This window comes from Triticum urartu, chromosome 3A (genome assembly GCF_056163025.1).
Source record: "Triticum urartu cultivar PI428250 chromosome 3A, HENAU_Tu73, whole genome shotgun sequence".
In the NCBI taxonomy this organism is placed as follows: domain Eukaryota; kingdom Viridiplantae; phylum Streptophyta; class Magnoliopsida; order Poales; family Poaceae; genus Triticum; species Triticum urartu.
The window spans coordinates 569,738,255-569,756,934 of NC_141875.1; the positions used below are offsets into that span (position 1 = coordinate 569,738,255).

Genomic DNA, 18,680 nt, shown 5'->3' on the forward strand with positions numbered 1-18,680 from the left:
TGGACTCAGGAAAATCATGAGGACGAATGCCACCCCTTCCTTCCAGACCGGTATCCTCGTACCCAATAGCATTGCAGAATGCCCTCCAGGGAACGTGAAACAATTCATCGCGACACATGAAGGTGAGAGTGCGCGCATCATCTTCTCCAAAATGAACCGTGGCATAGAACTGATGGATGAGTTGAACATCAAAGTCACAGTTGACTGACATGAGCTTGACAAGATCAAACTCCTCGCAGAGAGCCAGCGCCTCACCAAAATACTCCATGTTGTTCCTCCAATGGTCAAGATCAATTGTCCACTGCTTGGCATATCTGTTCTTATTGTGCTCAAAGAGTTCATGAACAATCCGCACTTGCATCTCATTCCGAAACTAAACGGTGCTCCAACGGGGAGCAATGGGAACCTCATACGGATTCTTTGATCGGAAGGCTTCCCAATCCTTGGCTTTCCAACGATGCAATGGCATAACCACACGTTTCTTAGCAGCTGCAGACTTTTCACGGTGAGTGGGCTTGGTGGGAATCACAACTTCTTCTTCATCATCAGACACAACTGGGCGCAAGGTCCTTCGTGCCCTCTTCTTGGTCTTGTGAGGAGCAGAGCGAGAACTAGAGCCACCTGAATACACACACGAAAAGAACACACAAAAACCCAACAAGGATGAGAGGATTGCACCCACTAGCAGAAAAGGAACAAGTTGCAACACCAGAGAAGATAGAACAGTGCTTTGTGGTTGATATACTCTGGTTGAACCGGGTCTTCCGCCGGTAGTACCGCTCCAGCGGTTGTACCGCCCGTAGGGGCGGTAGAACCGCTGACAGTGGCACTACCAGGGAAGATAGATCTAACCGAGGCATACAAATCACACAAGTAATATTCCGAATTTTAAGTGCTGCAAACAAGACAGGAGGCTAACAAAGATCTCTTCTATACCATAGTTCGAACACTAAACGCAAAAAGTTAAGTAATGCCTTAGACAAGGAAGAACCCTAGAAAGATCTAGAAGTAAAGAATACGAGGCATTACCACCATCCATGGGAAGTGATCGGGAGGCCTCCATGGAGAGAATCCACGGAGAGCCAAGGATCCGAAGCACGAGACGCACTCCGGGGCAGGGGTTGAGATGGCCGGCGGCTAGGGCAAAGAGAAGAGGAACGAGAACGAAGGGAAAAAGACAACCCTTCAGCCCCGTTGAGTATATATAGGCCCGTAGACACGCCCCGGTAGAACCGCTTAGGGGAGCGGTTGTACCACTTGTTTGGTACAGACCGGTGGTTGGAGGCAATAGTTTCGGTGCCTGGGAGGCAGCGGTAGTACCGCACGGCGTCAACCGGTAGTACCGGATGTAGGTTACCGTGGGTTTGAGCGGTGGAACCGCCCAAGCACCGAACGGAGACCCATTGGGACGACACAAACCGGTACCAGCGGTAGAACCTCCCGTGATACCGGTTGTACCGCCCGACCACCTATGCCCAAGCCAAGATCAAATGAGTGCAATCCGAAGGGAGGAAGAAGGGGCGCAAAACAGGAGAGAAGCAACACCCTAGGAGAACCCAACACAAAGAGCAAAGACAGAACAAGAGAAAACAACACGAGAACAACAAGGCTAACTCCAACCTCCCGAAGAGAGGACGGTGGCCGAGGCCACCTATGTTTGAGTCAATTGGTATGGCACCGCGAAGAATTATCCTTGGGTCCATGACCAAAACTCGTCTTTGAAGCACAAGTACCATCAAACATGGCTAATGTGAAAGACTCGATCAATTTATGCATAATGGGGGGAGGGAGAGTTCATTGAGAGAACATCACTCCCCCTATGTTCATGCCTACATCTAAATAAGACAACATGTTGAGTACGGTGGGGTGTGCAAGAGTTCAAGCAACATTGCTCGAATCAATGATATTTAGCTCATGCCTTAACTCGCGAAATCTTGTTTCATCCAAGGGCTTCGTGAAGATATCTGCAAGGTTATCATGAGTGTTAACATAGTTGAGCTCGATCTCTCCTCACCTAATGTGATCCCGAATGAAGTGATACCGGATCTCAATATGCTTCGTCTTGAAGTGTTGCACCGGGTTGAGAGAGATCTTGATGGCACTTTCATTGTCACACCAAAGAGGCACTTTGTCACAAGTGACACCGTAATCCTTTAAAGTTTGCCTCATCCATAGGAGTTGAGCACAACAACTACCGGCGGCAACATACTCCGCCTCAGTGGACGAGAGAGACACACAACTTTGCTTTTTGGAAGACCAACTTACCAAAGAGAAACCAAGGAATTGGCACCCTCTGGAAGTGGACTTCCTATCCACTTTGTCTGCCGACCAATCGGAATCCGAGTACCCTACAAGCTTGAAGTTTGATCCTCTTAGGTACCATAAGCCAAAGTTTGGGGTATGAGCCAAATATCGAAAGATTCGTTTGACCGCCACATAGTGACTTTCCTTAGGTGCGGCTTGAAACCGTGCACAAATTCCCACACTCAACATGATGTCCGGTCTAGATGCACAAAGGTAAAGCAAGGATCCAATCATGGAACGATATACCTTTTGATCCACCACTTTACCATTGGGATCTAAGTCAAGTTGGCACTTGGTGGGCATTGGAGTGGAAGCCGGCTTGACGTCACTTAGCTTGAATCTCTTGATCATGTCTTGAGTGTATTTGGATTGATTGATGAAGGTTCCTTCTATTCTTTGCTTCACTTCGAACCCTAGAAAGAACTTCAACTCTCCCATGGAGGACATCTCGAACTTTGAGGTCATGAGAGCGGCAAATTCCTCATTGAAAGCTTTGTTAAGAGAACCAAAGATAATATCATCAACATATAATTGGCACACAAACAACTCCCCTTTGACCTTCTTAGTAAAAAGAGTGGGGTCGATTAGCCCAACTTCAAAACCACGGTCTTGTAACAACTCGGTAAGGTGGTCATACCACGCACGTGGGGCTTGTTTAAGGCCATAGAGTGCCTTATCGAGTTGATACACATGATCGGGAAAGTAGGGATCCTTGAACCCGGGGGGTTGCTTGACGTAAACCAATTCATTAATGGGACCATTAAGAAAAGCACTCTTCACATCCATTTGTTGTAACTTAAAGTTATGATGAGAAGCATATGCAATCAACATGCGAATGTATTCAAGACGAGCAACGGGAGCAAAGGTTTCACCGTAGTCGATACTCTCGACTTGGGAGTAGCCTTGTGCTACCAGACGAGCCTTGTTGCGAATGATAATCCCATGGGCATCTTGCTTGTTCTTAAATATCCACTTGGTTCCTATGACATTGTGATTCCCGGTTGGTCTTGGCACTAATCTCCACACTTTGTTGCACTCGAAGTTGTTGAGTTCTTCATGCATGGCGTTGAGCCAGTCCGGATCTTCTAGCGCTTCATAGACCTTGTGGGGTTCCACACAAGAGACAAACGCGTGATGCTCACAATAATTTGCTAATTGTCTACGAGTGCTTACCCCCTTTCTTAAGCTTCCAAGCACATTCATCATGAGATGATCCTTGGTGGAGAGCTTGGAAGCAACCTTGGCGGCACGACGCTCTAATTCCTCCTCGGTGGTGAGTTGAGGAGCGGTTACTTGATCATCTTGAGCGCCGTCATGAACTTGTTCTTGATCTTGAACTTGCTCGGGGGAGAGAACTTGACCTTGGGCATCACTTGGTGTGTCCACACCGTCTTGAGTATGATCTTGCCCTTGGTCATGTTCTTGAGGATGAGAGCCTCCATGTTGTTCTTCGGAAGCGTGTGGGCCTTGGGTTGATGATGGCTCCACTTGAGTGGAGCTTTGTCCTTCTCCTTCGGCCACAAGGGGTTCCTCAATGGGTAGGATAAAGCCAACACCCATTCTTCTTATGGCTTGGGGAGGAATTTCATCACCTACATCACAAGTGCCACTTTGCTCCACTTGGGAGCCGTTATTCTCATCAAACTCCACGTTACACATCTCCTCAATAAGTCCCGTGGATTTATTGAGGACACGGTAAGCATGAGAGTTTGTAGCATAGCCAACAAATATTCCCTCATAAGCTCTAGCCTCAAATTTAGACAACTGAGCACCTTTCTTGAGAATGAAACACTTACACCCGAATACCCGGAAGTACTTGAGGTTGGGCTTGTTACCGGTGAGTATCTCGTATGGAGTCTTGTTCAAGCCCTTGCGGAGATAGAGCCAATTGGATGCATGACATGCGGTGTTGATGGCTTCGGACCAAAAGTTGTACGGAGACTTGAACTCCGCCATCATGGTCCTTGCCGCATCCATCAACGTCCGGTTCTTCCTCTCCGCAACACCATTTTGTTGAGGGGTGTATGGTGCGGAATATTGATGCTTGATTCCCTCATCACTAAGAAATTCATCCAAGGTGTAGTTCTTGAACTCGGTGCCGTTGTCACTTCTTATTGTCAAGATCTTTTCATTGTGTTGACGTTGTGCTTCATTTGCAAAGTCAATGACGGTTTGTTGGGTCTCGCTCTTCCTCTTGAAGAAATACACCCATGTGTACCTTGAGTAGTCATCCACAATCACCAAGCAATACTTCCTACCTCCAAGACTATCGAAGGATGGAGGCCCAAAGAGATCCATGTGAAGGAGCTCCAAAGGCCTCTTTGAATAAATGATAGTCGTGGGAGGGTGAGCCTTCTCATGTAGCTTTCCTTCGATACAGGCACTGCAAGCACGATCTTTAGCAAAGCTAACATTCGTTAGTCCACGGACATGGTCCCCCTTGAGGAGACTTTGCAAAGATCTCATATTGACATGGGCTAAACGGCGATGCCAAAGCCATCCCACATCAACTTTAGCCATTAGGCATGTCGCGGTCTTAGTGGGTCGCTCTGAAAAGTTAATCACATAGAGACCGTTCTCGACATGCCCAACAAAAGCTACTTTAAGAGTCTTGCTCCACAAGAGGGCCACGGTATCGATATCAAAGAAAGTGGCAAAGCCCATGATAGCAAGTTGACGAACGGAAAGTAAATTGTATGCAAGGGACTCAACAAGCATGACCTTCTCGATCGTGAGATCATGAGAGATGACCACCTTGCCAAGTCCCAATACCTTAGAAGATGAGGCGTCACCCCACGCGACATTGGTGGGCATAGATGGAACTTTGTGCACGTCCACCACCAAGTCCTTGCTTCCGGTCATATGATTTGTAGCTCCGCTATCGAGCAACCATGATCCACCACCGGAAGCAAACACCTACAAGAGATCAATGCTTGGTTTTAGGTACCCATTTTGTAATGGGTCCTTTGATGTTAGTAACAAGGGTCTTAGGAACCCAAATAGACCATTCAATGTACTCATGAAGAGAACCAACAAATTTGGCATAAGCATGCCCATCACTAGCACGACATAACACATAAGAAGGGTTAAAATCACCGGCTTTGTTGAGAGGGGTGACATTGCCCTTCTTGACATTGTTCTTCTTCTTCTCCTCGGGGGCACTCTCTCCCTCCCTCACAAAGGTTTGCATGAGGGGAGGAGGTCGTTTGGTCTTGTCATTCTTCTTCTTGTTCTTGGAGTCGGGCATGTACCCAACCCCTTCCTTGGCCACACCTCCCTTTTGGTCGATCAAGAGATCGTTGAGGTTCTTCTTGCCTTGTATGAAAGTCGCAAGACCTCTCTCAAGTTGCTCCTTCAACTTCGCATTTTCCTCAACAAGATGTATATGCTCACAACACGGGTTAGTAGCATTTGCATTATCAATTAAAACCATATGAGGAAAAGTTGCTTTCTCCTTAGTTAGCTTCACTTGGAGTTGATCATGAGACTCCTTGAGACTAGCGTGAATACCCTTCAAGGCCTTGTGGGCCTTGTCAAGTATATCAAACTCCTCTTTGAGTCTAGCAAGATCAACCCCGAGTTTGGCCTTCTCGGAATTTAGCACATGAGAAACAATGAGGACATGATCATAATCTTTCTTTAACTTAGCATGATCAACGTTGTGTGACTCCTCAAGAGCCAAACGAAGACCACGCTCTTCCTCAAGAGCATTGGAAAGATCCGAAATCTCATCGGCATAGTCACGACTATGCCCTTCCATCTTAGAGATGGTGTCTTCGTGAGCCTTGATCATGTCATTGGCTTCACCAAGTTGTTCCAAGAGAGCAACAAAGTGCTTCTTGGATTTTCCCTTGAGCTTGCCCATAAAGGCCTCAAACTCGTTAGCCTCCACATTAGCTCCCTCAAGTTCATTAATGCTATCCGTCGGGGAAGGATGATTAATGATGGTAGTTTTGATGTTGGAGGTTACCTTGTTGGTGGCTTTAGCCATGAGGCACTTGGCGGTGATGCTCTTGTTGGGTGAGTCAAAGAGAGACACCTGTGACGTTGTTGCAATGGCAACGGAGGCCATGGCAACCGACTCACCATCTTCATCATCGTCATCATCCTCATTGTACTCTTCTTGCACAACCAAAGCCTTGGGAGGATTCTTCTTGGTGAAGTTGTTCTTGTTGGGGAACGACTTGGCCTTGTCCTTTCGGATGAGCTTGCCACCATTGTCTTCCCTCTTCTCATACGGGCATTCCGCAACGAAATGACTCACGTTGCCGCAATTGTAGCAAGTCCTTACACGTTGCTTGCCCCTTGTGCCACTCGAGTTGCTTTTGCTAAAGTTTGGCCTCGAGTTTTTCTTGCTCCAAAATTGCCTTGAAGCAAGTGCCATGTGTTCATGATATGCATACTTCGTATCTTCGGGGTTGCTCTCCTCTTCTTCCTCTTCTTCTTCTTCCACGGTGAGCTTGGCCTTCAATGCAAGGTTAGGCTTCTTTGCCCATTGAGAACGGAGCACCGCATTGTCGGCGGTCTTGTCCAAAATGTTCATGGCCACAAACTCATCCAACACTTCGCTTGAGGTCAAAGTGTGGAAGTCCGGTCTTTGACGAATGACGGAGGACATGACCTTGTGATAGGGCATCATTGCCTTGAGGAATTTGCGCTTGATCCAATTGTCATCCGTGTCCTTGCTCCCGTGATCTCGTAGTGAGACCGCGAGTTTGGTTACTCTCCGATAAAGCTCACGAGGTTCTTCATCTTCTTTCATTGCAAACTCATCGGCCTCATCTTGTACCACTTCATAGTTGGAGCATTGAATGCTTGCACTTCCCCGGTAGAGAGAGACAACACAATGCCATGCGTCCTTGGCCAAGGTGAAGGGACGAAGATGAGGTAGGTCTTCGGGTGGAATTGCATCTTGAATGATGAAGAGAGCATTCTCATTGAATTGATTGTCTGCGGCTTCTCGAGGAGTGAAGTTGCTTGGATCATGTGGATAGAAACCTTCTTCAATGATTCTCCAAAGGTTAGTGTTCACATGATTTAAATGACGTTTAAAACGGTAAACCCAAGAATCAAAGTCCTCATTTTTCACAATCTTAGGAGGAGGACTGGCATGATTCAAATGAGTGGAAGGAATCGGTCCACCATAAACAAGTGGTGGTTCCACATGGGCAAAGATGTCGGTGCCCTTCTTACCACTAGAAGAAGGAGCCTTTTCACTACTAGCTTCCCCCTTGTCGGGGATAGCATCCGTCACCTTGTTGGCGGGATCACCCACTTTCAACGGTGCGGTGGATAGTTTAAGCCCCTCAAGAAATTTAGTAAACATGCTCTCAACTTCGGTCGTCATGGAGGTTTTCAATGTCTCCAAGGCCACATTTAACTCCTCACGAGAGACCGAGGTTCCCCCATCGCCCGTAGACGAGATAGGATTCACAACGGAGTGTTCCTCCACACCATCTACGGTATCAACCATACTCTTTGGACGGTAAAGTCCTTAATAAAGAGACGAGGCTCTGATACCAATTGAAAGGATCGATATGGTTGACTAGAGGGGGGTGAATAGGCAACTAACGATTTTTAGCTTTTCTTTAACAATTTAAACTTTGCATCAAAGTAGGTTGTCTAGATATGCAACTAAGTGAGCAACCTATACGATGCAACAAGGATAGGAACACAAGCAAGCAAGAGATATGAAACAAATAAGCTTGCTCAAGTAAGGGCACGAGATAACCAAGAGTGGAGACGGTGGAGACGAGGATGTGTTGCCGAAGTTCCTTCCTTTGAGAGGAAGTACGTCTCCGTTGGAGCGGTGTGGAGGCACAATGCTCCCCAAGAAGCCACTAGGGCCACCGTATTCTCCTCACGCCCTCACACAATGCGAGATGCCGTGATTCCACTATTGGTGCCCTTGAAGGCGGCGACCGAACCTTTACAAACAAGGTTGGGGCTCTCTCCACAACTTAATTGGAGGCTCCTAACAAAACCACGAAGCTTCACCACAATGGAATATGGCTCCGAGGTGACCTCAACCGTCTAGGGTGCTCAAACACCCAAGAGTAACAAAATCCACACAAGAAACTATGGGGGAAGCAAATATCCTTTGGTGGAAGTGTAGATCTAGGTCTCCTCCTTCAATCCCTAGCAAATCAACAAGTTTGAGTGGCTAGAGAGAGAGATCGGGCAAGAGAGCTTGAAGTGCATTAATGGTGGAGTGAGAGAGGTCAAAGGTGAGAGTGGTAGGTGGGAGAAACACTCTTATATAATAACCCTAAAAATCCAGCCGTTGCTGCATTTTCAGCCCCGCAGCGGTACAACCGGTCCTTGTCCCGGTACAACCGGGACTCACGGTGTAGCTGCCGAACCCTACCAAGCGGTACAACCGGGCCACTAGGCGGTGGAACCGGTTAAGAGAATGACTGGACCAACCGCCCAGCCACCGCACAACTACCGCCTCAAAACAGAGACGATACCGCTCCTTGAGCGGTGCAAGCCCGGAACAACCGCATGGCCCTGAGCTCTTGGACGGCAAAGTTCTGAGCGGAAGAACCGCTCAGACCACCGGTGGTACCGGTCAACGAGGATCGACCGGATCAACCGGGCCACCACCGCCCGAGAACCGCATCAAAACAGAGCCTTGAGCGGTACTTGAGCGGTGCATGGCCGGAACCACCGTCCTAGCCTTTGTTGAGCAAGGTGGCGGTACCACCGCCCGGAGGCAGCGGTACAACCGCTCGGTAGAAGTTGGAGAGTGTCAAGGTCCAGCGGTACAACCGCTCCAGGGAGCGGTACAACCGCTGGGAAGAGCAGAAACAAGAGGGAAAGACAGGGGGAAACTCTCTCTCACGCAACTGAGGAAGACAAAGAAAGGGGAGGAAAGTGTACATGAACTAATTCCCCAGAGCTTCCTAATGAGGATTCCCTCTTGATAGTACGGGTACTCTACGACCAAAGAAAATAAAAGCGTAGAGGACACGTCTTCGATCTTTTCCTTCGAGAGGCAATAGCAATCCGATGTAGGCCTAAGCATTGAGAACCTGAAACATATAGCATACGGTTAGACCACAAAGGGTTGTCATCATCATCCAAAACATAAAGTAGGGAAATGCCCTTTCACAAGCATTATAGTCCGATTGCCTTGTTCCTTGTGTTGAGCGCCTCCCTCGAAGGAACCAAGAATGGGAAAAAGAGCGCTCATGTTTATCCCGAACACCCCAGCACTCGTGGCATGGGGGCAGAAGCCGACGACTCGCCATCTCTCAAATTTGATAAAAGGCCGCACATAAGGTAATATTTTAAATTCAAAAGCGTTGCTTAGCGCATATGAACAAGTTTTCAGCGTACAGGATCACAAATGCGAGTTTACTCAAAAATTACATCTCTGGAGCATTCATCCGCTATAAGGTAGGCACCCTTCAGGACGCCCTCATAATACGCTTCCGGGACGTGATGCTCCTTGCCCGGCGGCGGCCCGTCCTTCACCAGCTTCTCCGCATCCATCTTGCCCCAGTACACTTTAGCACGGGCAAGCGCCCTACGGGCACCTTCGATGCAGATGGAGCGCTTGATTACTTCAAGCCATGGACAGGCATCCACCAGCCGCCTCACCAGCCCGAAGTAGCTCCCAGGTAGAGCCTCTCCAGGCCAAAGCCGAACTATGAGGCCCTTTATGGCCTGTTCGGCCACCTTGTGGAGCTCGACCATTTGCTTCAGCTGGTCGCTCAAAGGCACCAGGTGTCCGGCCTCAGCATACTGAGACCAGAACACCTTCTCCGTCGAGCTCCCCTCCTCGGCTCGATAGTAGGCGGCGGCATCAGAGCACTGCGGGGCAAATCTGCGGATGCTCCTGGAGAGCTCCAGACTCGGGTAAGTAACAAGTAATTCACTTTCATGTGCTTGCTTTGCATAATGAATGCCTTACCCACCGCTATCTTCTTCATCGCTTCAATTTCTTGGAGGGCTTTCTGGGCTTCGGCCTTGGCAGACTTCGCGCTTTCGAGGGCTGCCGCAAGCTCGGACGCTTGCGTCTTTGAGTCAAGCTCCAAACTCTCGTGTTTTTTCACTAGAGCCTGGAGCTCTTTCTGCACCTCCTCCACCCGTGCCTCCTGCTTCCCTCTCACTGTGCGCTCCGCGGCCGCTCTGTTTTCGGCCTCGGACAGCGCTTTCTTAAGGGTCGCCACCTCGGTCGTGGCCCCTATAATAGCACGTTGATCCTGTCATTTTTTGCAACCACATCTTCTCTATATACTGGCGCAAGGTATTACTTAGCTTCCTTCTCCTCGAGTTGCCTCTTGGCATGGCCGAGCTCGTTCTCGGACCGCGCGAGGTTTTGCTTCAGCGTATCCACCTCCGCAGTCAGTGCGGCGGAGGCCAGCAGCGAAGCCTGCATACGCATATTGACTTGATTATGTTAGACTCCTACGAATGTTATTAGATCCTCTATTCGGCTTTTCTTTCCGAACGCCGAACAGAGCATCAGGGGCTACTGTCTATGCGGTAATATTTTTACATATTCTTTACTTACCTCAAAGCCTCTTAGAAGGCTGTCACAGGCTTCAGTCAGTCCGCTCTTGGCGGACTGAACCTTCTGGATCACCGCACTCATAATAGTGCGGTGCTCCTCGTCGACGGAGGCGCCGTTAAGAACCTCCACAAATTGTCCGGTGCCTCCGGTTGGATGGAGGTCACCGGCTCGGTAGGCTTGCTCCTCTTGGAAGGAGGCTTCCTACCGGAGTACGGAACCGTTGAAGGTTCCTGCGCGGTGTCCGGCTCAAGGCCGGACTTGGAGCCCTTGGGGGTTCTACCCCCTTTACGCCTGGAGTCCGGGAGGTCGCCTTGCGGCGCCTCGAGGACCACCTCCTCCTGGCTTGGAACCTGTTGGGACACCACTTCGGTGTCGTCCATAGGGTGGGGGGAGGTAGCCGTCGGAAGCAAATTCACATCCGACGAATCCAGGGAGCCACTCGACGACTCGTCGAGCCCGGCCTTGGGCGGACTGCATAGTCATATTCGGCGTAAGGAGGAGCTGTGCAAGAAAGGAACACTATGAATTGCTCTGGTGTCCGAATACTTACGATCTCGCCAGGGGCTTGGCCCTGTGCGGCCACTCCTCTTCACCGTCGTCGGTGTTGGTGGAGTAGTCCGGAGGAAGGGTCTTCCCCTTCTTGGACCCTTCGGCCTCCCCAGTTGGGGCGGCCTTCCTTTTCTTCCCTCCCCCCGCTGGAGGGGGGGAGGTCTCTTCTTCCTCCTCCTCGTCTTCATGGGAGGAGTGCTTCTTGGAGTCGTCGGATGATGAATCCGACACCTCCTGGCGCCGGGCACTCTTTCGAGTCCCCGTGGCCTTCTTCTTGGCCTTCTTCTCTGGCACCACATAGGGTGCCGGAACTAGCAGCTTCACCAAGCGAGCGTCCGCTGGGCCTTCGGGCAAAGGAGCCGGACAGTTGATCTGTCCGGACGTCTCCTGCCAATCCTGTCAAAGGTAAGGGAGCTTAGATCCCGCATGGAGTCAAACTATGAAAAACTGATACCCTGTAAAAGGTAAAAACAGCTTACCGCACTAGCGTGACGCTGTGTGCTGAATCCGCGATCCTCGGTAGCGGATGTGGGGGCCTCGGCGCCCTTGAAAAGCACCTTCCAGGTATCTTCGTACGTCGTGTCAAAGAGCCTGCTCAGAGTTCGGTGCTGCGCCGAGTCGAACTCCCATAGGTTGAAAGCCCGTTGTTGACACGGGAGGATCCGGTGGATGAGCATAACCTGGACTACGTTGACAAGTTTGAGCTTCTTGTCCACCAGGGTCTGGACGCATGTTTGGAGTCCGGTAAGCTCTCCTTTTTTACCCCACGACAGGCCCGTCTCTTTCCAGAAGGTGAGCCACGTAGGGGGTCCGGATCGGAACTCGGGGGCTACGACCCATTCAGGGTCGCGTGGCTCGGTGATGTAAAACCACCCCGATTATCACCCCTTTAGGGTCTCCATGAAGGAGCCCTCTAACCATAGGATGTTGGGCATCTTGCCCACCATGGCGCCTCCGCACTCGGCCTGGGTGCCGCGCACCACCTTCGGCTTGACATTGAAAGTCTTGAGCCATAGGACGAAATGGGGGCGGATGCAGAGGAAAGCCTCGCACACGACGATAAACGCCGAGATGTTGAGGACAAAGTTCGGGGCCAGATCGTGGAAATCCAGGCCATAGTAGAACATGAGCCCCGGGACAAATGGGTGGAGAGGGAAGCCCAGTCCACGGAGGAAATGGGAGAGGAACACCACCCTCTCATGGGGCCTAGGGGTGGGGATGAGCTGCCCCTCTTCGGGAAGCCGGTGCGCAATGTCGTTAGACAAGTATCCGGCCTTCCTCAGTTTTTTGATGTGTCCCTCCGTGACGGAGGAGACCATCCACTTGCCTCCTGCTCCGGACATGGCTGGAGAAGGTTGAGGTGGGGTGTGCGGACTTGGGTGCTGGAGCTCGAGTGCACGGAAATGGATAGGCAAAGAAGGAAGAAGGCGTGGATGAAAAGGTGGATCCTTATCCCCTTATATGGGCGGACGCGACTATGCGTCCCCACCAGCCTGGTAAAACTCGCTTATCTCCCAAGCGCCGTAATCAATGGAGCGGTTGGGTTACCCACGCCCGCATTGATGAGAATCCCGGAATAGGGGGACACGATCTCTGCTTTGACAAGACGTGCCGAGGAAACCGCCTCGCTAAACGCGCTATGGTGGGACAGTAAAACGATTCGAATAAAGACCTGGCCGTGGTGTGATGTCACGCTACGGAATACGTCAACAGATTAGATTTGTGTAAATATTATTCTCTCTATGGCAATATGTGGAAACTTATTTTGCAGAGCTGGACACTAGCTTTGTGTTCAAAATCTTCTATGAAGTACTTGGAGGAGGAACCCGCCTTGCAATGCCGAAGAAATATGCGCGCCGGACTCGTCGTCATTGAAGCCTGGTTCAGGGGCTACTGAGGGAGTCCTGGATTAGGGGGTGTCCGGATAGCCGGACTATACCTTCGGCCGGACTCCTGGACTATGAAGATACCAGATTGAAGACTTCGTCCCGTGTCCGGAAGGGACTTTCCTTGGCGTGGAAGGCAAGCTTGGCGATACGGATATGTAGATCTCCTACCATTGTAACCGACTCTGTGTAACCCTAGCCATCTCCGGTGTCTATATAAACCGGAGGGTTTTAGTCCGTAGGACGAACATACAATCATGCCATAGGCTAGCTTCTAGGGTTTAGCCTCTCTGATCTCGTGGTAGATCTACTCTTGTACTACCCATATCACCAATATTAATCAAGCATGACATAGGGTTTTACCTCCATTGAGAGGGCCCGAACCTGGGTAAAAACATCATGTCCCCGGTCTCCTGTTACCATCCACCTAAACGCACAGTTCGGGACCCCCTACCCGAGATCCGCCGGTTTTGACACCGACACCTAGATATTCTCATAACTATGCTCAATTCTGTCAATTGCTCAACAGTAATTTGTTCACTCATCGTAGAATACTTATGCTCTTGAGAGAAGCCACTAGTGAAACCTATGGCCCCCGGGTCTATTCTCATCATATCAATCTCCATCACTTTAATCTTGCTTTGCTTTTTTACTTTGCTTTTACTTTTTACTTTGCATCTTTATACCAAAAATACCAAAAATATTATATCTATCAGATCTCACTCTCGTAAGTGACCGTGAAGGGATTGACAACCCCTAATCGCGTTGGTTGCGAGTAGCTATCATTTTGTGCAGGTACGAGGGACTTGAGCGTGGCCTCCTACTGGATTGATACCTTGGTTCTCAAAAACTGAGGGAAATACTTACACTACTCTGCTGCATCATCCCTTCCTCTTCGGGGAAAACCAATGCAAGCTCAAGACGTAGCAAGAAGGATTTCTGGCGCCGTTGCCGGGGAGTCTACGCAAAAAGTCAACATACCAAGTACCCATCACAATCCCTATCTCTCGCATTACATTATTTGCCATTTGCCTCTCGTTTTCCTCTCCCCCCAATTCACCCTTGTCATTTTATTCACCCTCTTTCTCTATCCTCCCTCTCTATTTGCCTTTTTCCCTCGCCATGTCAGAACCAAGAAGAGTTGGGGGTTCTCTCCCAAGTTCTAGTGCTTTAGACAATTCTGCTATCTTATCTAAACTCATGAATCGGAATACTATAGAACAACTTGCCGGAGTTATCAATGAGAACCTTAGTAATTTTGATTAAGATGATTCTGGAATTCTTCATTATTTACTTGATGAATCTTTGAAAGATGCTTGGGATAGGCTGTTAAAGATCTCGGCTAGCTATGTACCTCAATATCAAATTGAGGTTTACTTAAAAAGCTTTTATGTTGGGCTACCCGCTTCATTCAAACAAGTTTTAGATTCTATTTTAGAGGGGGGTTTTCTTGAAGGGGACCCCATAGATACCTATCAGAGGATGAAAACTATATTTGGGCACCCCATTAATGAGAAAGCTGAAATCACATCTCTCTTGCTTTCTTACCAAAACGAATCTATTAAAGAGATAAAAGCTAGCCTAGATGCCAATTTCCGCAACATACTTAATATTTCTTCTACCATTAATGGACATGTACTTTGTCAAAATAGAAATATTAATTCCATAGATAACAAGTTTTATCTCTTTCTCTCTAAAACCAAGAATGGCAATACCTAGATCTATCCTCGCTTTTATGCCTAGCTAGGGGCGTTAAACGATAGCGCTTGTTGGGAGGCAACCCAATTTTATTTTTATTCCTTGCTTTTTGCTCCTGCTTAGTAATAAATAAATTATTTAGCCTCTGTTTTGGTTGTGTTTTTTGTGTTTAATTAGTGTTTGTGCCAAGTAGAACCGTTGGGAAGACTTGGGGAAAGTCTTGTTGAACTTGCTGAAAAAAACAGAAACTTTAGCGCTAACGAGAACTGCTGTCATTTTTATTTTAAGAGTGATATTTAGTTAATTCTTTTTGCATATGATTAATAGATAAATTCCTCACGACCAGAAATTTATTTTAGAATTTTTGGTGTTCCAGATCTTGCGCTAGCTACAGATTACTACAGACTGTTCTGTTTTTGACAGATTCTGTTTTTCGTGTGTTGTTTGCTTATTTTGATGAATCTATGGCTAGTAAAATAGTTTATAATCCATAGATAAGTTGGAATACAGTAGGTTTAACACAAATATAAATAAAGAATGATTTTATTACAGTACCTTGAAGTGGTCTTTTGTTTTCTTTCGCTAACGGAGCTCACGAGTTTTCTATTTTGAGTTTTGTGTTGTGAAGTTTTCAAGTTTTGGGTGAATTCTTTTGATGGATCATGGAACAAGGAGTGGCAAGAGCCTAAGCTTGGGGATTCCCATGGCACCCCCAAGATAATCCAAGGACACCAAAAAGTCAAAGCTTGGGGATGCCCCGGAAGGCATCCCCTCTTTCGTCCACTTCCATCGGTAATTTACTTGGAGCTATATTTTTATTCACCAACATGATATGTGTTTTGCTTGGAGCGTCTTGTATTATTTGTGTCTTTGTGTCTTAGTATGCCACAATCATCCTTGCTGTACACACCTTTTGAGAGAGCCATACGTGAATTAAAATTTGATAGAATACTCTATGTGCTTCACTTATATCTTTTGAGCTAAGTAGTTTTGCTCTATGTGCTTCACTTATATCTTTTGAGCCATGTAGTTTTGCTCTATGTGCTTCACTTATATCTTTTGAGCATTACAATTTTTGCTCTGTGTGCTTCACTTAGATCTTTTAGAGCATGGTGGTGGATTTGTTTTAAAGAAACTATTGATCTCTCATGCTTCACTTAAATTATTTTGAGAGTCTCTTAATAGCATGGTAATTTGCTTAATAATAATATGCTTGGTATTCAAGATTTGTGAAACTTTCTTTTGAGTGTGTTGAATACTAAGGAAAGATTGAAGCATGATAATTGTTTTGAGATATGGAGGTGATAATATTAAAGTCATGCTAGTTGAGTAGTTGTGAATTTAAAGAATACTTGTGTTAAAGTTTGTGATTCCCGTAGCATGCACGTATGGTGAACCGTTATGTGATGAAGTCGAAGCATGGTTTATTTATTGATTGTCTTCCTTATGAGTGGCGGTCGGGGATGAGCGATGGTCTTTTCCTACCAATCTATCCCCCTAGGAGCATGCGCGTAATACTTTGCTTTGATAACTTCTAGATTTTTGCAATAAGTATATGAGTTCTTTATGACTAATGTTGAGTCCATGGATTATACGCACTCTCACCCTTCCACCTTTGCTAGCCTCTCTAATACCGTGCACCTTTCGCCGGTATCATACGCCTACCATATACCTTCCTCAAAATAGCCACCATACCTACCTATTATCGCATTTCCATAGCCATTCCGAGATATATTGCCATGCAACTTTCCACCGTTCCATTTATCATGACACACTCCATCATTGTCATATTGCATATCCCGGTACACCGCTGGAGGCATTCATATAGAGTCATATTTTTTTCTAAGTATTGAGTTGTAAGAAAAATAAAAGTGTGATGATCATCATTATTAGAGCATTGTCCCAGTGAGAAAAGAATGATGGGGACTATGATTCCCCCATAAGTCGGGATGAGACTTCGGACGAAAAAAGAGAGGCCAAAGAAGCCCAAATAAAAAGAGGCCATAAAAAAGAGAAAAGGCCCAAATAAAATAAAAAATGAGAGAAAAAGAGAGAAGGGACAATGTTACTATCCTTTTACCACACTTGTGCTTGAAAGTAGCACCATGATCTTCATAGTAAAGAGTCTCTCATGTTATCACTTTCATATACTAGTGGGAATTTTTCATTATAGAACTTGGCTTGTATATTCCAATGATGGGCTTCCACAAATTGCCCTAGGTCTTCATGAGCAAGCAAGTTGGATGCACACCCACTTAGTTTCTTTTTGAGCTTTCATATACTTATAGCTCTAGTGCATCCGTTGCATGGCAATCCCTACTCACTCACATTGATATCTATTGATGGGCATCTCCATAGCCCGTTGATACGCCTAGTTGATGTGAGACTATCTTCTCCTTTTTGTCTTCTCCACAACCACCATTCTATTCCACCTATAGTGCTATATCCATGGCTCACGCTCATGTATTGCATGAAGATTGAAAAAGTTTTGAAAAAGTTAGAGTATGAAACAATTGCTTTGCTTGTCATCGGGGTTGTGCATGATTTAAATACTTTGTGTGGTCAAGATAGAGCATAGCCAGACTATATGATTTTGTAGGGATAACTTTCTTTGGCCATGTTATTTTGAGAAGACATAATTGCTTTATTAGTATGCTTGAAGTATTATTATTTTTTATGTCAATATAAACTTTTGTCTTGAATCTTTCTAATCTGAATATTCATACCACAATTAAGAAGATTTGCATTAAAATTATGCCAAGTAGCACTCCGCATCAAAAATTCTCTTTTTATCATTTACCTACTCGAGGACGAGCAGGAATTAAGCTTGGGGATGCCTGATACGTCTCCAACGTATCTATAATTTTTTATTGCTCCATGCTATATTATCTACTGTTTTGGACTATATTGGGCTTTATTTTCCACTTTTATATTATTTTTGGGACTAACCTATTAACCGGAGGCCCAACCCAGAATTGTTGTTTTTTGCCTATTTCAGTGTTTCGAAGAAACGGAATATCAAACGGAGTCCAAACGGAATAAAATCTTCAGGAATGTGATTTTCTCACCGAACATGATCCAGGAGACTTGGACCCTGCTCCAAGGAACAAAAGAGGCGGTCACGAGGGTGGGGGGAGCCCCCCTAGGGCACGCCCCCTGCCTCATGGGCCCCTCGTTGCTCCTCTGGCGTACTTCTTCCTCCTATATATACACACGTACCCCCAAACGATCACAACAGGAGCCAAAAACCTAATTCCACCGCCGCAACTTTCTGTATCCACGAGATCCCATCTTGGGGCCTGTTTCAGAGCTCCGCCGGAAGAGGGCTGTCATCACGGAGGGCTTCTACATCATCATAGCCTCTCCGATGAAGTGTGAGTAGTTTACCTCAGACCTTCAGGTCCATAGTTAGTAGCTAGATGGCTTCTTCTCTCTCTTTGAATCTCAATACAAAGTTCTCCCCCTCTCTTGTGGAGATCTATTCGATGTAATCTTCTTTTTGCGGTGTGTTTGTTGAGACCGATGAATTGTGGGTTTATGATCAAGTCTATCTATGAATAATATTTGAATCTTCTCTGAATTCTTTAATGTATGATTGGTTATCTTTGCAACTCTCTTCGAATTATCCGTTTGGTTTGGCCAACTAGATTGGTAGTTCTTGCCATGGGAGAAGTGCTTAGCTTTGGGTTCGATCTTGCGGTGTCCTTACCCAGTGACAGAAG

General features: G+C 47.1%; 1 pseudogene; it reads left to right on the forward strand.

Moving 5' to 3' along the window:
- Positions 1-398: 398 nt before the first annotated feature.
- LOC125546982 (2,3-bisphosphoglycerate-independent phosphoglycerate mutase-like) overlaps positions 399-18,680 on the forward strand; it is a 34,193-nt pseudogene continuing 15,911 nt past the window's right edge.